The sequence below is a fragment of the Pistacia vera genome, unplaced genomic scaffold, assembly GCF_008641045.1.
Source record: "Pistacia vera cultivar Batoury unplaced genomic scaffold, PisVer_v2 Contig817, whole genome shotgun sequence".
Taxonomy (NCBI): domain Eukaryota; kingdom Viridiplantae; phylum Streptophyta; class Magnoliopsida; order Sapindales; family Anacardiaceae; genus Pistacia; species Pistacia vera.
Window position 1 is genome coordinate 113461 of NW_022196687.1, and position 10333 is coordinate 123793.

The 10333-nt window shown below is 41.3% G+C and overlaps 1 pseudogene; it reads left to right on the top strand.

Annotated features, from left to right (window-relative positions):
• The first annotated feature begins 307 nt into the window (after positions 1-307).
• Positions 308-9508, top strand: LOC116117522 (annotated as a pseudogene).
• Positions 9509-10333: the final 825 nt, after the last annotated feature.

The following is a 10333-nucleotide window of genomic DNA, read 5'->3' on the forward strand; positions in this document are numbered from 1 at the left end:
TTCATTATTTCTGATTCTACCCACATATGTTTTAATCTTTTCATTTTAACCCATTTTACGTGTTTAATTAATCCTAACTATGCCACATCATCTTCTCTAAATTAAAAAAAAAATGATGAATAGTTTCAAGGCCATTTTCTTAAATAGAAACTTAGGATGACTGGGCAACTAAATTTTCTCGTCAATACATTATATATTTATATCTATACATAAAAATCGAATCGTAAGTGTTCGAACTTGAGAAATGGAGCTTTTTGATTCAACCTAGCATGTTTCGTTGACTTTCTTTCCACACTTATATTCAATAATGTATTCAAGTACTGGGTTTCTTCTCAAACCCATTTTCTCACGGGGGTTTTCTGCTTCATTACACTCAGTTCTGTTACTAGTTTTGTTATTCTCGTGGGTTTGGAAGAAACTGAGAGAGAGTGTTAGTCATAGAACTGAAGAGTCAAAGGATAGGTTTAAGAAAAGGGGGGTTTTGTGTTATAAGAAAACTTTGGAGGGTTGTTTAAGCGTTTCGGTGCTTAATCTTGTGTTGTGTTTGTTGGGTTACTTCTATTGGCAAAGAAATGGTTGGTCTGATGATAAAGTGATGACCCTTTTGGATTTAGTGGTGAAAGCGCTTGGTTGGGGTGCAATTTGTGCATATTTGCATACCCAATTTTTTTATTCAGGTGGACAAAAGTTTGCATTTTTATTGAGAGTTTGGTGGGGTTCTTACATGGCAATCTCTTGTTATTAACATTGTTCTTTACAGAAACCTTGTGTCTTTACCTATTCAGTATTTAGTATATGATGTTGTCTCTGTTATAAGTGGGTTGGTTTTCTGTTATGGGGAGTTTTTTTAAGAAAAGTGAGGGTGAAGGTACCCTTCTTCAAGAATCTCTTTTAAATGGTAATTCAAATGTAAGTGCTAATGTAGGGTCAAGAATCAAGTCCACGGGGACTGATAATGTGACCCCTTATTCGAGTGCTGGTCTATTAAGTCTTTTTACTTTCTCTTGGATGGGTTCCTTGATTGCTGTCGGCTATAAGAAAACATTAGACCTTGAGGATGTGCCTCAGTTGGATAGGCATGATAGTGTAGTTAAGGCTTTTCCAATTTTTAGAAGTAAGCTTGAAGTAGATGGCGGTGTGGGGAGTAGAGTTACCACACTAAAACTGGCGAAGGTATTGATCTTATCAGCATGGAAGGAAATTCTGTTAACAGGTTTCCTTGTCCTTTTATGCACAATGGCCACATATGTTGGCCCATATCTCATTGGCACTTTTGTGCAATACCTCACTGGGAGGCGGGAATTTAAAACTGAGGGGTATGTCTTGGTTTTTGTTTTTTTTTTTTTTTTTGTTGCAAAACTTGTGGAGAACTTCTCCGAGGTACACTATTTCTTTCGGTTGCAGCAGGTTGGAATTAGGATCCGAGCAGTTCTTATGGCGATGGTGTACAATAAGGGTTTGACACTTTCTTGTCAAGCGAAGCAGGAGTGCACTAGTTGGGGAAATAATAAATTTCATGACAGTTGATGCTGAAAGAGTAGGTGATTTCAGTTGGTCAATGCACGATCCATGGATTGTGCCTATGCAAGTGGGTTTAGCCTTGTTTATATTGTATATAAATCTTGGGCTTGCATCGATTGCAACTTTTTTGGCAATAATAACTGCTATGGTACCGAATTTTCCTTTGGGGAGATTGCAAAACAGGTTCCAAGTAAAGTTGATGGAATCAAAAGATACGAGGATGAAGGCAACTTCTAAGATTCTAAGGAACATGAAAATTCTTAAACTTCAGGGATGGGAGATGAAGTTTTTGTAAAAAATAGTTGAACTTAGAATGAATGGGGCAGGATGGTTGAAAAAAATATCTTTACACCTCTGCCATGACCAGTTTTGTCTTCTGGGGTGCCCCTACTTTCGTGTCTGTGGCCACATTTGGTGCTTGTATGCTTTTAGGAATTCCACTTGAGTCGGCCAAGATATTATCTGCGCTTGCAACGTTAAGGATTCTTCAGCAGCCTATCCAAAATCGTCCTGACACAATTTCAACTACAATTCAGACTAAAGTTTCGCTTGATAGAATTGCATCTTTCCTAAGTCTTGAAGACTTGAAGGCAGATGTTATGGAGAAGCAGCCAATTGGTAGTTCTGATAAAGTAATTGATAAGGCTGGTACGAACTTCTCCTGGGATGTTTCTTCCCCAAATCAAACGCTAAGAGACATCAACTTGAAAGTGTTTCATGGCATGCAAGTTGCAGTTTGTGGTACTGTTGGCTCGGGTAAATCTAGCTTACTTTCCTGTATCTTGGGAGAAGTACCCAAGATATTTGGTAATCTTAAACTGTGTGGTACAAAGGCTTATGTTGCTCAGTCACCGTGGATACAGAGTGGCAACACTGAAGACAACATCTTGTTTGGTAAGGAGATGGACAGAGAAAGGTATGACAGAGTTCTTGAAGCATGTTGCCTTAAGAAGGACTTAGAAATCCTTCCTTTTGGTGATCAGACAGTTATAGGTGAGAGGGGAATCAATTTGAGTGGGGGACAGAAGCAAAGAGTACAGATTGCGCGTGCTCTGTACCCCACAGCTAGTGGCATATTTGAGAATCGAGTGCAGTTGGCAAACTCGATCTGCGACTGGTGGAGAAACGTCAGGGTGCTGGATCTACTTATGCACCCACCCTTGCTCCTGCTGCTTGCTTTGCTTATCGGTTTTTATCTTACGCTATGGGTGCTGCTCACTTCGCCATTTGTGGTGTTGGTTCAAGTTCATCATCGCTCTCCTTTTTTCTTGCTGAGGTAGGGATTCTTTTCTTTGGAAAGCGCAGTTATCCTTCCTTTCTTCTTCATCTGCCTCACGGGAAAATGCTCTTTCTTGCTCTCTCAATAGGCGAAGGAAGACAGAACTCCGCTAAATCTAGCAATGAGGAAAGAGAGGTCTTTTGCCTAGTAGTCGCCTTTCCCTTGTCTGGATTGGCAGTAGGAAAGAAGTCGTCTGGAGTTTAGTTTTGGAAAGAAGAAGGCTTGAAGCTTAAGGGCTCTCGGAACTCCCTTTCAAGCTTTCTCGAGTCACCTCGGCTAAGATAACTTGGCTAACTTCGATCAATTCCACGACTTTCCATCCTTCTTGTGAGATCCAAAAGCCAAGCTTACTTAGACTTAGATTAGAGCCAGAATTATGTCATACTTTTTTTTTTTCATTTCCCTAGCGGAATGCCTTCTTCTTATCTGTAGCCCGAAGTTGATGCTGCTTTAGCTGAGTAGCTCTACTCCTGCTATCCAGCTTTGAATCCAATTGAATAGAAAGTAGTAGATAAAGCAGAGGGGAGTGGAATTCTCAATTAGGATCTTTATGAATGCTGGTGATAATTGGCTTCCACCAACAGTGGACTATGTTACAGATGTTAGAAATTGCTCAGTAACTCGACCGCCCGTACTGGAGTGTCGCGAATTCACCGGATGTTTCCTTAAGTGACTTCTTTTCTGCATCAGTCTATGAGAAAGAAAAAAATGGAGGATCAGACGCGAACCGAGCGAGCTCATTCACTTTTGTCTTTTCTGGAAGATCTATGATTTAGTACAGAGAAGGGTGTAGCTTGGAGCCCGCCATGTCTTCAAGAACACCTCCCTGGATTTCGGGAAGGTGGCTCGGTGCTTTCATTATCCTTTTCTTTTTGCTTCCTTTCCTTCTTTTTTTTTTTTTTAAGTTTCACTTCTTTCACCTATCCTTGACTTTCTTTGCTCGCTTCATACCTTTGATCTATGTCGTTCCCAGTTCGTTCAGCCAGGTCGTTTTTTGATTACTGCAAAGATCGTCGTTTTTGAGTGAACCAGGAAAAAACCTCATCCATCCCACTTTTCATCTTTCGAGCCTTCGCTCTTTCATATAATAATAAGAGGTCCAGGATCGAGTCGTCTGTTCATAGTTTCACTTCGCTTCTGACATCCTTTGTCTCCAAGGGCTGGTTTTCGCTTGCTCTTTATCGCACTTGGTCATTCCTCGGAAATTAGTTCACCAGCGGATTCGAATTCTGTTGTGCCGGTGCGCAAAGCAAGCACGCTTAGACTGCGATGTGCAATCTTTGGTCTGCCTATCATTTCCCATTAAGGGTTGACTCCGCTAGGCAAGAGGACCACTACTGGGATTATTCAACTACTAGTAGTCGTTCACAGGACTCAGAGAAAGACTAGCTGCGCCTTCTCTCCATCCTCAGAAGGAAAGTCGAATCCCAGGAGCAAGGGTACATCTGAAATTTGTACCGACTGACCGACCCAAGGAGTCTTTTGCTGTTCCTGTGCTTACTACCATAAAGGAAAAACGACTCACCGAAGGCTCACTCGTAGCTACCTTAGATGAGTTGGATTCTTCCTATTACTTAGACAATATTCGACAAAAGCATACCATTTCCCTACTCACAATATAGCCTCTCCGATCGATTTCCTACTCCGCCATCCGAGAATCAAAGCTTTGAGTCAGTTCCTCTCACTGCTTTCTCAACATCTGCCAGTTCTTCTTGGAGCTTGGTGAATGCCTAGCATGCTGGCCGACCCTACTCTACTCAGAGCAAGATAGCAGACAAAGCCCCCTTTTTTTTGGAACTGGGAACCTGGTAGGCTAGGTGGGTGTCTAATCTGCGTAGAAGCTCCTGGTCGAGTGTCTTAGATTAGAACTGCTTCTGCGATTTGTCCTGTTTGTGGCTCGATCTCCTGTCGTGTTTTATTTTGTTCTTGGTTGGCGAATTGCCTTGGCTTTAACCCTAACCCGTCTCGGACGTAATCCTTCTTTCGGTTTCTATCTTTCTATCAGTAAGCCTGCTTCGCTTCTCTAATCGCTAAGCCCTTCTACCGTTGGAGCGGTGCCCTTCCTTTATCTTCTCTTCTGTGTGAAAACCATATTGCTCAGCTTCAGTTCATTTTCATTCATCTTGGGACCCGATCCGATCCTAGAACTTTGTTAAGGAAGGCATTGACAAGAGCTATGAACCGGTTCAACATACGTGATTTCAGAGATATGGATTGAGTCACGCTGCTCTTAAGTCTTATATTAAGTGAATCATTGTTAGATAAGGAAGATCGAGATGGATTGAGTGCAAAGTGGCTATCAACTCAATTATCTCCTCTGGGACAACCCCACTCTCTGTAAGGGATGAATTGTGACAGGGCGACCGCTGACCCTTGACCGGGAGGAATTCTTAAACCTGGCAAGCTAACTAATTAGAAGATTCATTCTATGGAACTAAACTCAAGAGAAGGTACGATCACAGGGATTGTGGTTGTTCACGCTACCAAATGAGAAAAAGGAATTCTACCAAACTTTTCACTCAGGCACGGGCGTCAAGGTCTTTGCTTGGCGTCTTGCCCACTTTATTTTCTTTTTCGTGTGGAGCGCCTTTCCATGCCACCAATGGCAAATGGTCTTCCACGATAAGGTCCATGCAAGAAAGGATCATATATTTTAGGTAAGTCTTCTTTTTTAGTCTAATCATTACACAATTTAGTCCTTTTTTCGAGTACATCTAGAGTAAGAGATCCTTTATCTAAAACTTCGATTCTATTTAGAAACTCCTTGTTTAAGTTGTTCCTTTTTTGTTCATTGGTGTAACGCTAAGAGAATGAAATTTGGCCAGAACGACTACTAGATTACATTTCAAATAATTCTGAAACTTGGAAGGTCACGGTAAAAAAGGCTCCCAACAAGTCTCCTTTGTATTACGGGAGCGACCACAATGTTCACACTTTAACGGTTTTTTTATCTTCTGGTGATTTACAACCACACTTTGCCTTTCTTTTTGCCATCCCCTTGACTGCCTTTTTGAGACATCGAGGCAAGGGCAGACCTCTCCAATACCAATACAGCTCTCTTCACTCTGTATGTAGAAGTAGACTTGATTCAATGAGGGAAGAGGATCCTTTCCAAGGAATTCAATATTACTGCTTCTTTCATAGCTAAGAGAAAGGAGATTCGACTTTCTATCAGAAAATTCTTCTATTAGAAGCGCAAATACGAAAGCGAGAAGCTTCATCGACTAGAAAGATAAAGAGAGGGAAGCGAGAGAAGCCCATAACTAGTGAGTCAGGCTAGAAGGCTTTCTTTTCTAGCTAGCTCATCTCCCTTTCCCTTCAGTCTGCCAATTGGCTAAGACAGGAAGAATATGAAGGAAATTTCTTTCCCAGACGGGAGAGGAACGATCGCTTGAGCCCCTTTTTTTCATCTCGATTCAGTCAGTGTTCGGTAATATAGAAGGTGCGGGAAGAAAGTACGGTTCTAGCTCGATTTTCCATATAGCGGGAGCCATTACTCGATCGAATGAAATTATTCAATTATTATTATTAAGGTGTACGGGGAGCCCCGCGCGCTAGCCAACACAAAGAATGGTGAAGGCCTGCAATCGTGACTTTAGTTCCGGTGGTTCGCTTTGCTGCCGGGGTGCAACAGCCTTTTGTGACACTTCGAATGGAGTGGTCCGTACGCCCCTCCCCCTCGCCAAGCTTGAAGAAAGGAGCAACTTAGATACCTCTTTGTTCACTATATTCCTGGTTTGCTAAAAAGGTCCTTGGGCCCAATCAATCTCTATACTCTTGATGCAATGGACTCCCCCACTAAACCGCTCTCTTCCACCCGATTTGAACTGAACCTCGTTCTAGTGAGATTTTTTCCCTTTTTTAAACTGAAACTCAGTTGCCTATCTGATCCTTGGTCTAATTGGGCCTTTCTCTATAGCTCGAATCGAATAGCTGGGCCCTTGGCTTGGTTGGTTATATAAGAGAATCCCGGGAGAAAGCAAGTTAGACCTTACTTAGGCCGAAAGATTTATTGGATGGTTCATTCCAGTCTGAAGTCAGTCAAGTCATGGAATTGGCAGAAGTTCCCCCTTAACCAACCCTAAGAGGGAATTCTTCTATTCATTAAGATGAAGCCATTCAGTCAGCTCTGAATCTGAACTCAATGATTGCAATTCAAGAAGGGCATGAAGCTTTGGCTCAGTACAGTAGCATTTGACTTTGGGAAAGAGAATCGATAGAATCGATCGCTTACCTTGCTTTGGCATGCCAGNGACTTTATGGAACTTATGGGTGCACATAAGCAAGCTTTGTCAGCTTTGGAGTCCATCGATGGTGGGCCAGTTTCAGCAAATGTAAATATTAGCGAAGAAAATTGTGGCAAAAGTAGTAATGGTGTTGTTAATAAAGAAGAACATAAAGATATTCAGAATGATAAAGCAGAGGAAGTAGCAGAGGCAAAAGGGCAGCTTGTGCAAGAAGAAGAGAGAGAAAAGGTAGAGTTGGGTTTTGGGTGTACTGGAAGTACATCACCACAGCATATGGAGAAGTCCTTGTACCATTTATATTGTTGGCACAGATTCTCTTTCAGGCCTTTCAAATAGGCAGCAATTATTGGATGGCTTTGGCAACTCCTGTGTCCGAGGATGAAAACAACCTGTTGGGGGCTTTACACTAATTACTGTCTATGTAGCTTTGGCTATTGGGAGTTCCTTTTGCATACTTTGCAGAGCCACACTTCTTGCAACGGCTGGATACAAAACTGCCAGTATTCTCTTTAATAAAATGCATCTGTGTATCTTCCGTGCCCCCATGTCCTTCTTTGATGCTACCCTGAGTGGACGAATACTAAACAGCATAAGCTGATATATATCTATCTTTGTGACATCAGGTGACTTAACATGGGAATATTTGCTTTTCAAGTTCTCTTCTCTGTTGCCAACAGAGTAACATTTTTCTGTGTTTTCTTACTGAATGTTGTTAATTCCAATATTATACCAAATATAATTTGTATGCTTTTGCTTGTATAGGCTTCTACCGATCAAAGTGCTGTTGATTTGAAAATTCCGTCTCTAGTTGGGTCTCTTGCGTTCTTGATTGTCCAGCTTCTAGGAATCATTATTGTGATGTCTCAGGTTGCTTGGCAGGTTTTTCTTGTTTTTACCCCTGTCATTGCAGCAGCATTTGGTATCAGGTAATCCGTGTCCACGGCTACTCTTCTAAGTTACACCAAATTATGGCTTCACATCAAATCTCCTATATGATCTTTAGTATTACCTCAGGTTTTTTGTATTGTCTTTTGTTTTGTTTTAGTTTTTCCACGAGAATTTTAGATGTTCTAGATCTTGCATCAAGTGGTAATTGCTTGTAAAGTTATTTTCTAAGTTACAGAATTTTCGACATTCTAGAGAAGAGTTAACATAATGTGATTATGTTAACTGCACTCATTATCATATTGTTTAACATTTTCTGAAGGGTGATTTCTGATAGTGTTATAATTTTGCAGCAATATTACTTACCTTCGGCACGAGAACTTTCACAGTTGGTTGGAGTCTGTAAAGCTCCAGTGATACAGCATTTTGCTGAAACAATTTCAGGGTCAACAACTATCAGGAGCTTTGATCAAGAAGCAAGGTTCCAAGACACGAATATGAAACTGATGGATGGATATTCTCGGCCTAATTTCCAGGCTGCTGCTGCAATCCAATGGCTGTGCTTCCGCCTGAATATGTTATCTTCTATAACGTTTGGGTTTTCTTTGATTTTCCTAATTTCTATTCCAAAGGGTGTTATTGATCCAGGTATTTGTTTCACAAATGTTATTGCTATCTGTTTTCATGTAGACATTAATTATTAAAGGAGCATTTAACAAACCTTTTTTTTCTTTTCCTTCTTTAAAGCAATTGCGGGCGTGGCTGTGACTTATGGACTCACTCTAAACTCATTACAATTTTATGTCATATACAATCTATGCACTCTAGAGAACAAGATCATTTCAGTCGAGAGAATACTTCAATGCACTTGTACTCCTAGTGAGCCACCTCTTGTTATAGAAGAAAGCCGGCCTTACTGTTGTTGGCCATCACAGTTGTTGGCCATCACTTGGAGAAATTTACATTCGTGATCTGCAGGTAATTCTATTGGTTTTTTACTTCTGTTCTCTCATTCTTTAGTGATATTTTCTTGATGAATTGTTATGGCTTGGGTGTAGGTCCGCTATGCCTCGCAGTTGCCACTTGTGTTACGAGGTCTGACTTGCAGTTTTTCGGGAGGAATGAAAACTGGCATTGTAGGGAGAACAGGAAGTGGTAAATCAACACTCATTCAAACAGTTTTCCGGATTGGTGGGCCTGCAGCCAGTCAGATTATGATAGATGGCATCGATATCTCATCAATTGGGCTGCATGATTTACAGTCAAGACTGAGCATCATTCCTCAAGATCCAACCATGTTTGAAGGAACTGTGCGAAGCAACCTGGACCCTCTTGAAGATTACACAAATGAGCAAATTTGGGAGGTGGGTTGCTTTTATATTTGATTATAGTAGGCAGTTTTTCCTCATATATCTGACATTCAATGTTTTCAGATTTTGCAATTAAAGATTTGGTTTGGTAAAATTTATTTAAATGGGTATAGGCTTTGGATAAGTGCGAACTTGGAGATGAAGTTAGAAAGAAGGAAAGGAAGCTAGATTCCAAAGGTCTGTCTCCTCTTCTTCCTATTGTATGAATTGTAAATTTTTTGAAACTAATTAAGGCACANCCCTCCATTCCATATATTCTAGATTCCCATCTTTAAACTAACACTGAAGTTAATTTTGAATTTTGACTTATGCAATTACCATCCTACCTTTCACTTTTTATTCCACATTTTCACCTTACCCAACCACCATCACCATCACGACGCCACCACCACCACCACTACCACCCACTAAACCCACTCGATCGTTGTTCAGGCCCGATCTGGCTTGATTCTGGCGGACCAATCCAATACCACCATCGGGATCCTCTCATCTCCCTCTCCAACAACCCTCTACTTCCGATTCCAATTCTAGCAGTTCTCCCTCTCCAAAACCCCTCCACTTCCAGCTCCAAGTCGCAACCTATTAGGCTTGATTCCAATGGTTTATCGGCTCCAAAATCTCGCCACTCACCACTATTAGCCTCTCCACTTCCTTCTGAACAAAACCTCTACTAGCATTGACCACCGTTGCCTCTCGATTGCCGACCACCACCTGTTACAATTCGTGACCAAACCACCACTCCATTCCAAACCCACCCAAAATCAATCCAACCCCACGCAAAAAATGGAAAAAAAAAAAAAACACTTTGAAAACAAGCACAATCAACCTCCAATCAGTCACACACCCACAAACTCCTTGTAAAACCCTGAATCGACCTCCAATTAAACCTTAATTTTCACTAAAATCACAAAACCCTAAGGGAAGTGACGAACAACAAACAAGGGGCAACTAGGATCGGGGCTTTTGGGGGTTTTTGAGGTGGGATGCTTATGAAGCTATTGGTAGTAATGGGGTTGATTTCCGACGTTGGG